This window comes from Gopherus evgoodei, chromosome 14 (assembly GCF_007399415.2).
Source record: "Gopherus evgoodei ecotype Sinaloan lineage chromosome 14, rGopEvg1_v1.p, whole genome shotgun sequence".
In the NCBI taxonomy this organism is placed as follows: Eukaryota; Metazoa; Chordata; order Testudines; family Testudinidae; genus Gopherus; species Gopherus evgoodei.
The window spans coordinates 7,936,279-7,952,290 of record NC_044335.1 but is presented as its reverse complement, the minus strand read 5'-3'; positions in this window follow the sequence as shown (position 1 = coordinate 7,952,290).

Sequence of the window (16,012 nt, the reverse complement as noted above, 5' to 3'; positions counted from 1 at the left end):
CGACCCTTCGCTGGAATCAATTTCCCTCTCTGACCAGCTAACCTCTGCCCAGCAGGCAGAGATCCAAAGGGTGCTGGGTTCCTACCAGCACCCGTTCTCCAACCGGCCTGGGCTCACTAACCTGGCTGTCCACCAGGTGGAGACAGGAGCCCACCCTCCTGTAAGATACTCCCGTTCCGGGTCACTGGGAAAACAGTCCAGGACCTGAAGAAAGAGGTCAAGGGCATGCTGGCTTTAGGGGTGATCCAGCCATCCTCTAGCCCTTGGGCCTCTCCCAGGGTGTTGGTCCCCAAGAAGGACGGGTCAATCTTTTTTTTTGTGGATTACAGGAGGCTTAATGCCATCACCAAGTCTGATGCCTACCCCATGCCTAGACCTGACAAGCTCCTAGACAAGCTAGCAGAGCTTGTTATCTCACTACTATGGATCTCACCAAGGGCTACTGGCAAGTACCTTTTGATCTGGAGGCCTGGCTGAAATCTGCTTTTATCATCCCTCTGGGGTTATACGAGTTCCTGGTCCTACCTTTTGGCCTAACAGGGGCACCTGCCATCTCCCAGCACCTGGTGGACCAATTAAGGGGATGGAGAATTTTGCCCTGGCGTATATTGATGATATTTGTGTTTTTAGCCAGACCTGGGAGGATCATGTGTCCCAGGTTAAACAAGTGCTGGACCAGCTCCAGGATGCAGGTCTGACTGTGAAAGCTGGAAAGTACAAGGTGGGGATGTCAGAGGTGTCATATCTGGGCCACAAGTGGGAAGCAGCTGCCTAAAGCTAGAGCCAGACAAAGTGGAAGTGATCAGAGATTGGCCCACTTCCCAGACTAAGAAGCAGGTACAGGCTTTCATTGGGATGGTGGGCTACTACCGGAGGTCCATGCCCCACTTTAGCTCCATAGCCGCCCCCATCACTGAGCTATGTAAGAAGGGTAAGCCAGATAAGGTGGTCTGGACAGAGCAGTGCCCGAGTGCCCTCTGTGCTCTGAAGGAGGCTCTGGTCAAGGGCCTGATTCTGGTAAAACCAGACTTTGACAAGCCCTTTATAGTATTCACCAATGCCTCAGACACATGGCTGGGTGTGGTGCTAATGCAGGTTGACGGAAAGGGGGAGAGACTACTACAACGCTACTACTACTACCAGGCTTACTTCTCTGAGGAGGGGAAACTTGAAAAAAAAGAGAAAAAAAGCTTTTGGAAAGTCTGAATTCCAGTATTGGGATAGATAATGGTGCAGATTTAATCAAAGTCCTAGCCAGAGTAAACCTTACTGTGGGCAACAACTTGAAGTCAACCTCTTAAAATAAAAAAAAAAGGCTTGTACAGAAGTCATTTTAGAGTTGTTTCCCTGATAATGTTTATTTCACTAGGACAAAAGGGACAAAAAAGGCTAAAAGAAAGCAAAGTAAAAGGGAATAAAAATTTTTATCCAGGTAACTGATTTTCCACTACAAAACCTCTCCACAACTCAATTAAGGAATATCAAGTTGCTAAACCCGGTAAAGGGGATGATGAGAATGAAGACTGTGGAAGATGGGGAAATCTGGCACTCTATGGTAACAGAATCTGTCATTCCCTTTGAGGCCATAAAAACCACTCAGGGAATATGGACATTTCATGTACCAAATAAGGCAGTGTTTTTCAAACTGAGGTCACTGGGCCAATGGGGGCTGTTGGAAGTGGCACAGGCCGAGAGACATACTGGCCGTTGCTTCCAGCAGCTCCCACAGCTTGCATCGGCGAACCACAGCCATTGGGAGCCGCAATCGGCTGGACCTGCAGATGGGGCAGGTAAACAAACCCACCCGGCCTGCCAGGGGCTTTCCCTACACAAGCAGTGACCCCAGTTTGAGAAACACTTAAATAAGGCATGTATTTCTGTGTGGGTACAGGGATTAGCATCCAAGATATTAACAAAAGAGTGCCAAGAAGCATCAGGAAAACATGCTTTAATAGTTAAGAGGGAATATAATCCAACTAACAAAAGGGACCTCAAGTGTAATAAATGGTGCCTATGCATTGGGGGACAACCTATCCCAAGCAATTAATATCAAAATTGGGGAATTATGGGACCCGCGTACACCACATAAAGAAACCCCTCAGACACACCAACATCATCAGGAAAAAGAACCCCAAGAATATATAATTCAAGGGGCTTGGTTTTAAAATGAAACTAAAATTCCAGTAATAAATATAGGATCTGCTGTAAAATTGTATAACATCACCGAGAATATGAAAATGTGTCAATAAAAATGCAGTTGGTGCAAATAGAACAGGTTTACTGGGGTCTCATAATAAATCTGTATTTAAAGTGTCCAAACAAAAGTCCCCTAACATAAATATGCTTTAAGATGCCATACCTCATGTGGGGACAATGTGTAATATACGGAAGGATAAACATGGGTTAATATAACCAAATCAACACAAAAATGTCACTAATTTCCAAAACGTATAAAATGGTTAATTGCAGATTGTAATCATAGTATATATATACACAACAAATCTAAATTTAAGATTTCTGTAATCTTTAGTCTCCAAGGAGTGGATAATCAACAGTCTGTCAGAGAGTCACCAGGCTCATGCTCAAAAACTGCTCCCTAAAAAGCCAGTCAAAACCCTGGCAAGGCATGCCTCCCCTCACACTGCTGCTGGGGCAAAAGAAGCCTAAGTGGCCTTGGTTTCCCTGTGTCTGGCTTCGGGGCATTTAGCATCCCCACAGTGAGTCCGCCTGGGCGTGGGCCCTGCACATCAACTCCACAGTTAGCTTTAACTCTCAGCCAACATTGTAAAATGGAGGGTTTATTAATGAACAGGTACACAATGTGGAACAGACTTGTTGGCATGGGAGCTGGTAACTGTCAGCCATGTCCATCTTGGACTCCCCGCCTCTCTCCCAACCACAGACTGCCCAGTTTCTAGTGACCCGACCTCCAACATGCCTATTGCCCCTCCTCCTGATCTTCGTCTCACTTCCCAGGCAAAGTGGCACCTAGGTTTTAGGTTATGAAGAGCACCTTCTATAGCTTACGTACAGGCAACTGAAGCAGCCTTTCCTGCCTTCAAGGGTCTTAGCAAGTCACACGCCCTTGTTCCAACCACCTAAGCATGGGTGTAACATGCAGGAAAACTAAGGCACCACACACAGTATTTATGCAAAACAGTCAAAACTCACATAGACTCACTTACAACAAAAAGTGTACCAGGTAATATATATCCACACCTGGAAAATAAAACAGGGCACTATGGAATAGTACCAGAAGGAAATGGACTATTGTAAATATCCAAAGTGAAATGGAAACAAATAATAGGAGCCAAGGAAAAACAGAGCACCTTAATCACAGGAGGAAATTGAAATTTGAATTAAAAAGGGGGTAAACGCAACATGAATTTACAATAAAAAAAGGGTTGGTGGGAATTACATAAAATAAACCAAGATATATTTTGGTATCAAATGGAAAAGGGTAATGTAGTAATAAATAACCTGGCCTTTGGACCAAGGAATGTAACGTACGTGTGAAGGTGTAACTCATTTCCAGTACGAACAATATCAAACGCGCTCTCAAATAACTAAAACCTTTGTGACTCACCCTAGATTAACATAGCCAAATTTAAGGAAAATAGAGTGGAATAATAGAGATTGGGATATGAAAATACAAACTAATCAAGGCACCCCAGACCAAATAGAATGGTCAACTAGACGAATAATATCTGTAAGAGGAATGTTTGCTTGAAAATATAAAATTGTTTAAAAGGCTGTAGAAAAAATATGATCTCAGATGTGTACTTGGTATAATGGTGTATGTCAAGAAACAGCATACAATAAAATTAAATAGGCAATGTTATTTTAAAATTCTGAAACTGCCATATTATTCCTTGTATATTTCTGTTTTGAATATCAAACGTGTAAGCAATATAAAAAAAACAAGCTCTGCAAAAACCTTATAAAATTAAGTTGTTGAATTATGCTACTAAAAATCGTAAGATCACGCTTTAAGTTTTATAGAAACCAGAAAAGGAGAGACATGATCTAATAGTTAGTGTACAAATTGTGGGTATGATTGATGTGATATTACAATTATCTTTGGTAATTGAATATCGAATGGAGGACTGTTGGGATAGTGACAAATTGGTGTGGCCATACTGAATGAATGGTGAGAACATGGCTTGATATGACTGAACTGCCAAAGAGGATTCTGGGAGCAGAATCTTTCTCTTAGCATCAGGCTAAGCCAGAAGTGAAAGTGACTGGCTCCACCCTGCGTGTATGATCAGTCTGATTTTGGACTCAGCAAATATGTCCACTTGAAGTCAGACAACATGTGTAGAACATCCTGAGTGGAGCATGGGCTGGCTGGAGCATCTCAACCTTGTTGAAAGACATCACACGGAGGCTGAAGTGGATGACTGATAAGGGAGTGAATGTGGGGTAATGTTCAGTTGGCACCACTCTGCATTCTCCTCCTAAAGTATGAATTAGGTAAAAATTAGTAGCCACATGCCCACTGGGCATGATTTTAAGACGTGACTCCTTTGAGGAAAAAGAGTATAAAAATCAAGCAAATTAAATTATTGTTGGGGGATTCCTTAATTAACACTTAAAGAAGCAATGCTACTAGACAGAGTAGCCAAAACTCTGCCCCGTGGGCTCAAGTAGGACTGCGACCAGAGGGGTTTCCAGGCAGCAAAGACACAGACCAGAGGACTGAGGAGACCAGACCTGGAGAGAAGAAATCATCCATAGAACTGGTAACCACCCTCTCTGTTTGCTAAGCAGGGCCTGTCTGTATGTTTGTGAAAGAGAGGCTTGCTAAGAGGAATGTATAGCTCTTAATGTATAGTTCTTAAATGTCTAACATAGGAGTTATGTGCTTAATGTAACCCTTTACTGCTTGTATAATTCCCTCTCATATAAACTGCTGTGTATGTAAGAGAATTACTGTGGACCTTTTTCACTGGTATGACAGTAATCTGCTCCACTGGGAGCCATTAAAGATCCATTCAGGGGTAGTAGCCCCCTGGTGCCAACAGTTCCCAGTTTTTGGAGCTGTGCAGGGGTTACCACATGCCGGGGTCCAGCTGATGTCTTTAATTATTATTGTTATTATTTGCTATTTGCATGAGAGTATTGCCTATAAATCCAAATCAAGGCCCATGGCCTGACTGTGCTAGGCACTATGTAAACATATAACAAAAAGACTGACCTTGCCTCCAAGGGCTCATGGGCTATGTGACAGATAGGACTTGACCAGAGGATAGATGAGACCAATAGGGTGGGGAAGGGTGGGAGGATAATGTAACAAAATAAAGAAAGATCAGCAGACAAACAGAACTTATTTGCTTGTCAGTGCCAGGAGCCAGTGTTTTCCTGGCCTCGTGGCAGAGGTAGGTTTCAAGGAGAGATATAAAAGAGCTTAAAGTTTTGCAGCCTGGAAGAACCCTGTAGTCGATTGGCTGAACAGGTTGCATTAAGCTGTGAACCTGATTCTTAGAGGTGGCTTGTCCCTAATGCCAATGTTTTATTTGTCTAAACAGGAACAATCTTGGCCACCAGAACATTCAGATGAGGAAAACCAGTGCCCTTCTATTAAAGTCCTGCTTTTCTCATGTCTGCAAGATACATTCCTTCTATGTTGTTCTGGCACTCCGGGTTGCCTTCAGCTAAAGCAAGAGTATTAACAGTTTGTTTTCTACCACTGCAGGAAAAACTAAGCACTTAAACAGAGACCACAGATCTGCGGTGAGAAGCAGAGGAGAGCCCGAAATGCCCCTAAAATTCATTCCAAAGTGCAGTATCTTGTATACACTTCATCAAACAGTTTAGGATTTGATCTATTGTTGATGCACTGGAGTTAAACTCTTTTGTCTCTGGGTTGTTTGTGTGATGAATTCCTTTGATTCTTCTGTGGCACTTTTCAATTTTATGCCACATTTCATTCCAATAATGCTCTTTAACACAACTGAAGGGCAGCTTTGATACTTTCTAAATCTCTCCTTATTTTATTGGGCTGTGGGTGCCTGAAGCACACTTTCATAAAAGGCTTATGTAAAAGAAGTCAAGCCCCTCAGGAATCTTTCAAAAAAATATCTAAAAGAAAAGATAAAACTTCTTCATTGCGCTCTTTTCACTAAAGTTAGAGTGTGTCATAGTTATTATTTGTACATGTCAAACAGTACAATAGTTTATATATATATGGAGTCAGGGCAGTGAAGATTTCCATAACAGCTACTCATGAAAGATCTGTCTTTCAGAGAAAACTTTATCCCAACTCATCTTCTTTACCTTTTCAAACAATATAGAATCATAGAATCGTAGGACTGGAAGGGACCTTGAGAGGTCATCTAGGCCAGTCCTCTGCACGCATGGCAGGACTAAGTATTATCTAGAACATCCTTGACACAGGTGTTTGTCTAACCTGGTCTTAAAACTCGCCAACGATGGAGATTGTACAACCTATGTATTACAACTAAAGTCATGCTGGATTGTACTAGTTACCTTATTGATTAAAGAGAATAAGATAAAAGGATGTGTACAACAGCTTCTTGTAAAGGAGAACAGAACGTGTAATATAATGCAAAAAGAGTGCCAATCTATTCAGTGTCATTATTTTGCATCTACAGGTCTTGGCCAAAAACTGCAGAAAGTTCTAAGCATCCAGCATCTGCAAATCAAGTGTCTCGAGTGGGGCACCCTACAATGGAGGCACTCAGAATCATTAGTGACTTTAGAAAATCTTGAGCCTTGTCAGAATTGTTAGTGATAAATCATAAGAATACAGATGATAATTACTAGTCACACGCCTTTATGCTCTCCTGGAAGTAGGGTGACCAGATGTCCCAATTTTATAGAGACATCCCTGGTCCTATAAAATTGGGACATCTGGTCACCCTACTTGGGACATCCTGATTTTTGGCTCTTTTTCTTACATAGGCTCCTGTTACCTCCCACCCTCTGTCCCGATTTTTCACATTTGCTGTCTGGTCACACTACCTGGAAGAGACTGAGGCCCTGATCCTAAAAGGTATTTAGGCACCTAACTCCCAGGTGATCTGAGCTGAGCCTCAGATCCCATAGTGATGGACACAGTGCAAGACTCTGAACAGAATATATTATAATGTTGCATTTCTGAAACCCTGTGTGGTCTTACTGAGTTATCACAGTTATCACAGTACTGATGTCACTGCCCAGCTGCAATGCATCTGGTGAAGACGCTGTATGCTGATGAGAGTGAGTTCTGCCCTCAGCATCATAAAACCACCTCTGCAAACAGAAGAAGCTCTCCTGCCGACATAGCATTCTGCACACAATCCCTTATGTTGGTGTAACTTACATCGCTCGGGGGCATGGGGGCTATTCACACTCCTGAGTGACATAAGTTTGCCAACATAAGCTGTAGTATAGACATAGTCTTAGAGTGTTGTTTTCATAAACACGTATGGAAGTTGTCTACACAACTCCCACTCCTACATCAATGCTAGACAGTTCTTTACAAAACCCAATCATTACTAGCTATTTGTTACACTTTTTGGGGGGAGGGAGTGGGGTTTGGAAAACGGGATGTGAATGATTTTCAGGCTTGAGGGTTCACATATTGGACTACTGTTTTTTACAGGCACAACATTTGTACCCCTAAATAAAAGGTCAGGCCTCAGCCAACGAGAAATTGTGTACCCTTTAAATCGTTTTATAAAGAGCAGCTGTTGCTGGTGTTGGCTAAAAGTTACGCTGAATCATTCAACTTGGCTAAGCCTGACATGGGACTCTCACTGACAGACAGGAGATAGTCTCCAAAATAAATATTGGCAAAGGTGAGAAAGAGTTAGGCCAGATACTTTCAGAGAAAACAAATGTGAATCGTCACTGCGTAGTGACAATCTTGAGATTATAAAGAGAATGGCTTATGGTTGAACCATTCCTCATTATCATTCCAATCTTTTGGCCAATTTTTTTCCATTGGATGCACATATATACAGGGAGCTGTGAGGTATCCCACCACCTCGCACTAGTTTGCTCTAGGCCCAAGCCCTGGGTTAGGGCTGGCCGGTAAACAAACAGTCAGGGGCTCAGGGCCCTTAGGAGGGTCTGAGCCAATAGTTCAGTCAGAGCCCTGGCCCTAGGTCAGGGCAGGGCAGCAAACACTCAGTCAGAAGTTCAGGCCTCTGAGCGTCTGGTGCGAGGGGGAGACGGTCACCCGTGAGTGGGGTGGCAGGGGGGACACAGGCCCACCCACTCCACTGCGTCCCAGCCCAGGGCCCTAGCTAATGCATCAATGGGGATCCTGACCGCTACACACTGACATTGGTTCTGGCGATGCTGTGGCCAGGCCTGGGTGGGCTGCCCCCGGGCTACTTCCGGACTCCCCCTTGTAAGGTACCTCGGCGGTTCCCAGCACCATCGGTTCCTCAGAGTAACTAGCAAAGGGTAGGCTTGGCTGCTCCTCAGAATAGCTGGTGAGGGGTAGGCTCGGCTTCTCCTCGGGGTAGCTGGTGAGGGGTAGGCGCAGCTCCTCCTCGGGGTAGCTGGCGAGGGGTAGGCGCAGCTCCTCCTCGGGGTGGCTGGCGAGGGGTAGGCTCGGCTGCTTCTCGGGGTAGCTGGCGAGGGGTAGGCACGGCTGCTCCTTGGGGTAGCTGGCGAGAGGTAGGCAGGGCTCCTCCTCGGGGTAGCTGGCGAGGGGTAGGCTCGGCGCCTCCTCGGGGTAGCTGGTGAGGGGTAGGCTCGGCTGCTTCTCGGGGTAGCTGACGAGGGGTAGGCGCGGCTGCTCCTCGGGGTAGCTGGCGAGGGGTAGGCGCGGCTGCTCCTCGGGGTAGCTGGCGAGGGGTAGGCGCGGCTGCTCCTCGGGGTAGCTGGCGAGGGGTAGGCAGGGCTCCTCCTCGGGGTAGCTGGTGAGGGGTAGGTGCGGCTGCTCCTCGGGGTAGCTGGCAAGGGGTAGGCGCGGCTGCTCCTCGGGGTAGCTGGCGAGGGGTAGGCTTGGCGCCTCCTCAGGGTAGCTGGCGAGGGCTAGGCTCGGCGCCTCCTCGGGGTAGCTGGCGAGGGGTAGGCACGGCTGCTCCTCGGGGTAGCTGGCGAGGGGTAGGCTTGGCGCCTCCTCAGGGTAGCTGGCGAGGGCTAGGCTCGGCGCCTCCTCGGGGTAGCTGGCGAGGGGTAGGCACGGCTGCTCCTCGGGGTAGCTGGCAAGGGGTAGGCACGGCTGCTCCTCGGGGTAGCTGGCAAGGGGTAGGCGCAGCTGCTCCTCGGGGTAGCTGGCGAGGGCTAGGCTCGGCGCCTCCTCGGGGTAGCTGGCGAGGGGTAGGCTCGGCGCCTCCTCGGGGTAGCTGGTGAGGGGTAGGCGTGGCTCCTCCTCGGGGTAGCTGGTGAGGGGTAGGCGCGGCTGCTCCTCGGGGTAGCTGGCGAGGGGTAGGCTCGGCGCCTCCTCGGGGTAGCTGGCGAGGGGTAGGCTCGGCTGCTTCTCGGGGTAGCTGGCGAGGAGTAGGCCCGGCTGCTCCTCAGAGTAGCTGGCGAGGGGTAGGCTCAGCGCCTCCTCAGGGTAGCTGGCGAGGGGTAGGCACGGCTGCTCCTCGGGGTAGCTGGCGAGGGGTAGGCTCGGCGCCTCCTCGGGGTAGCTGGCGAGGGGTAGGCTCGGCTGCTTCTCGGGGTAGCTGGCGAGGGGTAGGCGCGGCTGCTCCTCGGGGTAGCTGGCGAGGGGTAGGCGCGGCTGCTCCTCGGGGTAGCTGGCGAGGGGTAGGCGCGGCTGCTCCTCGGGGTAGCTGGCGAGGGGTAGGCTCGGCGCCTCCTCGGGGTAGCTGGCGAGGGGTAGGCAGGGCTCCTCCTCGGGGTAGCTGGTGAGGGGTAGGTGCGGCTGCTCCTCGGGGTAGCTGGCGAGGGGTAGGCGCGGCTGCTCCTCGGGGTAGCTGGCGAGGGGTAGGCTCGGCGCCTCCTCGGGGTAGCTGGCGAGGGCTAGGCTCAGCCGCTCCTCGGGGTAGCTGGCGAGGGGTAGGCACGGCTGCTCCTCGGGGTAGCTGGCGAGGGGTAGGCGCGGCAGCTCCTCGGGGTAGCTGGCAAGGGGTAGGCGCGGCTGCTCCTCGGGGTAGCTGGCGAGGGGTAGGCTTGGCGCCTCCTCAGGGTAGCTGGCGAGGGCTAGGCTCGGCGCCTCCTCGGGGTAGCTGGCGAGGGGTAGGCACGGCTGCTCCTCGGGGTAGCTGGCGAGGGGTAGGCTTGGCGCCTCCTCAGGGTAGCTGGCGAGGGCTAGGCTCGGCGCCTCCTCGGGGTAGCTGGCGAGGGGTAGGCACGGCTGCTCCTCGGGGTAGCTGGCAAGGGGTAGGCGCAGCTGCTCCTCGGGGTAGCTGGCGAGGGCTAGGCTCGGCGCCTCCTCGGGGTAGCTGGTGAGGGGTAGGCTCGGCGCCTCCTCGGGGTAGCTGGTGAGGGGTAGGCGTGGCTCCTCCTCGGGGTAGCTGGTGAGGGGTAGGCGCGGCTGCTCCTCGGGGTAGCTGGCGAGGGGTAGGCGCGGCTGCTCCTCGGGGTAGCTGGCGAGGGGTAGGCTCGGCGCCTCCTCGGGGTAGCTGGCGAGGGGTAGACAGGGCTCCTCCTCGGGGTAGCTGGCGAGGGGTAGGCGCGGCTGCTCCTCGGGGTAGCTGGCGAGGGGTAGGCTCGGCGCCTCCTCGGGGTAGCTGGCGAGGGCTAGGCTCGGCCGCTCCTCGGGGTAGCTGGCGAGGGGTAGGCACGGCTGCTCCTCGGGGTAGCTGGCGAGGGGTAGGCGCGGCTGCTCCTCGGGGTAGCTGGCCAGGGGTAGGCGCGGCTGCTCCTCGGGGTAGCTGGCGAGGGGTAGGCTTGGCGCCTCCTCAGGGTAGCTGGCGAGGGCTAGGCTCGGCGCCTCCTCGGGGTAGCTGGCGAGGGGTAGGCACGGCTGCTCCTCGGGGTAGCTGGCGAGGGGTAGGCGCAGCTGCTCCTCGGGGTAGCTGGCGAGGGGTAGGCTCGGCGCCTCCTCGGGGTAGCTGGCGAGGGGTAGGCAGGGCTCCTCCTCGGGGTAGCTGGAGAGGGGTAGGTGCGGCTGCTCCTCGGGGTAGCTGGCGAGGGGTAGGCGCGGCTGCTCCTCGGGGTAGCTGGCGAGGGGTAGGCTCGGCGCCTCCTCGGGGTAGCTGGCGAGGGCTAGGCTCGGCCGCTCCTCGGGGTAGCTGGCGAGGGGTAGGCACGGCTGCTCCTCGGGGTAGCTGGCGAGGGGTAGGCGCGGCAGCTCCTCGGGGTAGCTGGCAAGGGGTAGGCGCGGCTGCTCCTCGGGGTAGCTGGCGAGGGGTAGGCTTGGCGCCTCCTCAGGGTAGCTGGCGAGGGCTAGGCTCGGCGCCTCCTCGGGGTAGCTGGCGAGGGGTAGGCACGGCTGCTCCTCGGGGTAGCTGGCGAGGGGTAGGCTTGGCGCCTCCTCAGGGTAGCTGGCGAGGGCTAGGCTCGGCGCCTCCTCGGGGTAGCTGGCGAGGGGTAGGCACGGCTGCTCCTCGGGGTAGCTGGCAAGGGGTAGGCGCAGCTGCTCCTCGGGGTAGCTGGCGAGGGCTAGGCTCGGCGCCTCCTCGGGGTAGCTGGTGAGGGGTAGGCTCGGCGCCTCCTCGGGGTAGCTGGTGAGGGGTAGGCTCGGCGCCTCCTCGGGGTAGCTGGTGAGGGGTAGGCGTGGCTCCTCCTCGGGGTAGCTGGTGACGGGTAGGCGCGGCTGCTCCTTGGGGTAGCTGGCGAGGGGTAGGCTCGGCGCCTCCTCGGGGTAGCTGGCGAGGGCTAGGCTCGGCGCCTCCTCGGGGTAGCTGGCGAGGGGTAGGCTCGGCGCCTCCTCAGGGTAGCTGGTGAGGGGTAGGCTCGGCGCCTCCTCGGGGTAGCTGGTGAGGGGTAGGCGTGGCTCCTCCTCAGGGTAGCTGGCGAGGGGTAGGCACGGCTGCTCCTCGGGGTAGCTGGCAAGGGGTAGGCGCGGCTGCTCCTCGGGGTAGCTGGCGAGGGGTAGGCGCGGCTGCTCCTCGGGGTAGCTGGCGAGGGGTAGGCACGGCTGCTCCTCGGGGTAGCTGGCGAGGGGTAGGCTCGGCGCCTCCTCGGGGTAGCTGGCGAGGGGTAGGCATGGCTGCTCCTCGGGGTAGCTGGCGAGGGGTAGGCGCGGCTGCTCCTCGGGGTAGCTGGCGAGGGGTAGGCTCGGCGCCTCCTCGGGGTAGCTGGTGAGGGGTAGGCGTGGCTCCTCCTCAGGGTAGCTGGCGAGGGGTAGGCTCAGCTGGCCCAGCCAGTCGTTGGGTCGACCGCGGTCTGCTGGTGTCTGCTGGTGCTAGGCCACAGGCATCTGGTCTTTCCGGCGGCTTGCTTTTAACTGAGCTTTGCAGTGGGGCTTTTCTACTTCCTGTCCTGCGCCGTGACCTCTGAGGGGTGGGGGAGGATCCACTGGTTCTGCCCACGTTAGTGCTAGGGAGGCTCATCCCTCAGCGGGGCTGTGGGGTATCCCACCACCTCACTACAGCCACGTATAGAGATCTAGAGCAGAATTTAGCTCTGTCAAAAAAAAAAAAAAAAGAGAGAAGAGGACTGATTATTGTGCCAGTTGTTTGGTTTTCTTACCATCCTTGTGAGAGTGAAGAACCAATATGTGAATGCATTATTTAGTCTGAGAATTACGGTAGTTTGTTCACACTTTTAATTTTCTATATTCTGCCTTTTCATTACTTACATTTGAACCTTTCCCCTCCATAGGTTTGTAAGCTGAAGAGAGAAAATCAGACTTTCTGACAAGCAGAGCACAGAAGGACAAGACCAAAAATGTATGAGCTACAGACGACACAAGGCATCAGTTTAATTGATCCAGGAGAAGGTTAAGGGTTGACTAGATCACAGTCTACAAGTGCCTACATGGGGTGGAGATTTCTGACAGTAGATAGCTCTCTAATCTAGCAGAAAAAGGCATGATTAAATCTTGTGTCTGGAAGCGGAAGCTAGACAAATTCAGACTAGAAATCAGATACACATGTTTAACAGTCAGGGGAGTTATCTGCTGGAACAACTTATCTGGGGCCAGAGTGGATTCTCCATTACTTGAAGTGTTTAAATCAAGACTAGATGTTTTTAAGAGCTATGCTGCAGCCCAACCAGAAGTTATAGGCTTGATGCAAGAATTATTGGATGAGGTTCTCTGGCCTGGGCTATGGAGGAGGTTGGAATAGTTGGTCCTTTCTGGTCTTTCTGTGAGTCAACATTGCCATATTGTCCCTCCTCCTGTAAACAAAGATATAATCAGCAAATGTGGCAAAGATGACTCAAGAATTTCACAAATCTCTTAAAAACTCTGGGGTATAACCCTGCCAGAAAAACCCATCCGGGAAAGAATTATATGAAAATGATATTCACTCTATAAAAAAATCAAATAGCATAAAAAAATTCTATTCTTGAGCTATTTGATTATAACACCACAGATTGTTAAAACCGAATGAGTAATTAAATTCAATGTATTTTTTACTTTATGCTCTGTTTGTTTATTTTGTTCATGTATTTCTCATCTTCTGCCGTGGAAGTCAATAAAGTAGTTAACAAAGTGGTTCTCAAACTGGGGCCGCCGCTTGTGTAGGGAAAGCCCCTGGCAGGCCAGGCCGGTTTGTTTACCTGCCGGGTCTGCAGATTCGGCCGATCGCAGCTCCCACTGGCCACGGTTCGCTGCTCCAGGCCAATGGGGGCTGCGGGAAGCGATGGCCAGCACATGCCTTGTCCCATGCTGTTTCCCGCAGCCCCCATTGGCCTGGAGCAGCAAATAACAGCCAGTGGGAGCCATGATCAGCCGGACCTGTGGACGGGGCAGGTAAACAAACCGGCACAGCCCAGCCCACCAAGGGCTTTCCCTACGCAAGCGGCGGCCCCAGTTTGAGAACCGCTGCATTATCACTTTTGTTTATGGCCATTTTTACTCTTAGGTTCTTATGCACTAGCATCAAATTGTTATTATCAACCACCATTTTTATGGGCCCAATCCTGGCAGGTGCTGAGTCCCTTCTGGAAGACATTGATTTCTGTGGGATCTGAAGGTGCTTTGTGGATTTTCAGGATTGAGAACTTCTGGGAACTTCATTACACTATGCTTGGTGCAGTGCCACCAACCATGATCACTCTAACTGGCGCAACTGTCCTCAGTAGCCTGTGCACGTTTGATGACCTGATGATGAGGGTGCTTAGCCACTTTCAAGGTCAAGCTTTGTAGTTAAGCATCTGGCATGATATTTTGGTTCCTTCAGAGGAGGAATAAAATACATTTCCCATTGGATAAAACATGCTGCAGCTCTTACTGCAAACAAAGAGAGAGATTTTCTCTCGACATCTATTGCAATCAGTGACTAAAATCAAAGCAATTTAAATCAAAACTCCTGAGACAATGTTGAATCCTGCAGGACTTCTCCAAAATAATAAGGGTCCAATGTGCTGTGGCTTTTGAGCTGCATATGGCATTTGGGGCAAAAAATTCCTTTGTTCATTTCTAGCTCACTGTCTTAAATGTCTGAATTAGGCCAGATCCTCAGCTGGTACAAATGCATGTAGTTGTATTGGGGTCAGTAAACAGGTGTGTAAACCCAAAGGGTTGTGCAGGAGAGATGTTTTACTGACATAGGATGTATCACACAGAACCTGAGATGATAACAGAGAACTTGTCAGAGGGAGGGCTGTGAGAGACACTCAGGAATTGTAAAATTGTTAGCTCTTTAATCTTTCTCTCATTAAACATATCTATCAAATGTGCCCCTCTACTGAAGCTGCTACCCAGTTCATAGCCTCCTGTACATGATTTATACTGATTACTTCCTGGCACAGGTATGCCAGTCAGGCGGGGAAGAGACGTGTTCCTTGCCCAACAGAGCTGTGCTGGAGAAGTCCCTAGAGTAGATGCAGTTATTCTATCAACTAAACTGTGCTTTTACCAATAGAGTTTGTGCCACTGGGTCTGCCAAGCCACTACCACTCCTCATTAAAATCCCTGCATAAAAACCGTCCCTCGTCTAGGTTGCCCATGCCCATCCTCACCCCACCTCCTCCCTGCTGTGTGTGACACCTCTTTGTGCCACATCGAACTGTGGTTTGCAGAGCTATTACGGACAGAGTCCCTGGCTTCTAGTCTATATCGGACAAACACCTCACCCAGTTTTGGATGCTATAAGGAAAGGTAGCAAAATAAATAATATTCAAAAGAAGTCTTTATTCAAAAGCTTACTAGAGGGAGGTCTGCACCCAAGTGGACTTCCCGGGGACATAAGCTCTGCATCACAGCAGTGATGACAGCCTTAAAAGGCCAGTGGTATCTGGGCACAGTTATCTGTCATGGGTGAGGCTCTGGGAGGAGGCAATCTTGAACACAGTCTGGGTGGCCAGTTAAAAGAGAAGCAATGTGATCTACTAGTAGATGAGTGCAAGGCGGGCTCTAGGTTTTTTGATGCCCCAAGCTAAAAAAACAACAACAAACAAAAAAAACCTGCTACTGCCTGCCGGACTGCCGAAGAAAAAAAAAAGGCAGTTGCAGGTAGCATGTGGAGGGCGGCCAAGGCGGCTGGCAGGGGGGTGAAGGGCGACGCTGCAGTCTGCTCGCAGCCGGGTGAGAGGGGATCCCCTCCGGCCTTGGGGTGTTTCTCCCAACCAGGCAAGCGGAGCCCCCAGGGGCTGCAGGAGGTGCTGGCTCAGCTGCTCCTTTAAAGGTGGCTTGGCCGGGCCGGGCTCAGATCAACGCGAGAAGTAGAGGCTGGTGCAGGCAGCAGGGAGTGGCACATCTCGGGGAGCCCAGTGGCACGGTGAGTGGCGGGGATTGCTAGTTCTTGCCTCCTGGGCCCGGGTCCATGCCACGGCTGGGCTGGGACTGGCGGAGCGCGGGGAGCTGGCCGGGGGCTCCGGAGCTGCAGTCCAGGCTGCCAAAGCAAAAAAAAAAAAAAAAAAGAGAGAGAGAACCACCGCAGGACGGCTGGAATGCTGCCCCTTACAATGCCGACCCAGGCATGTGCTTTCTCCTCTGGAGCCGCCTCTGGATGAGTCAACAGACAAGGAAACCTCAGTTCTGTTCTGC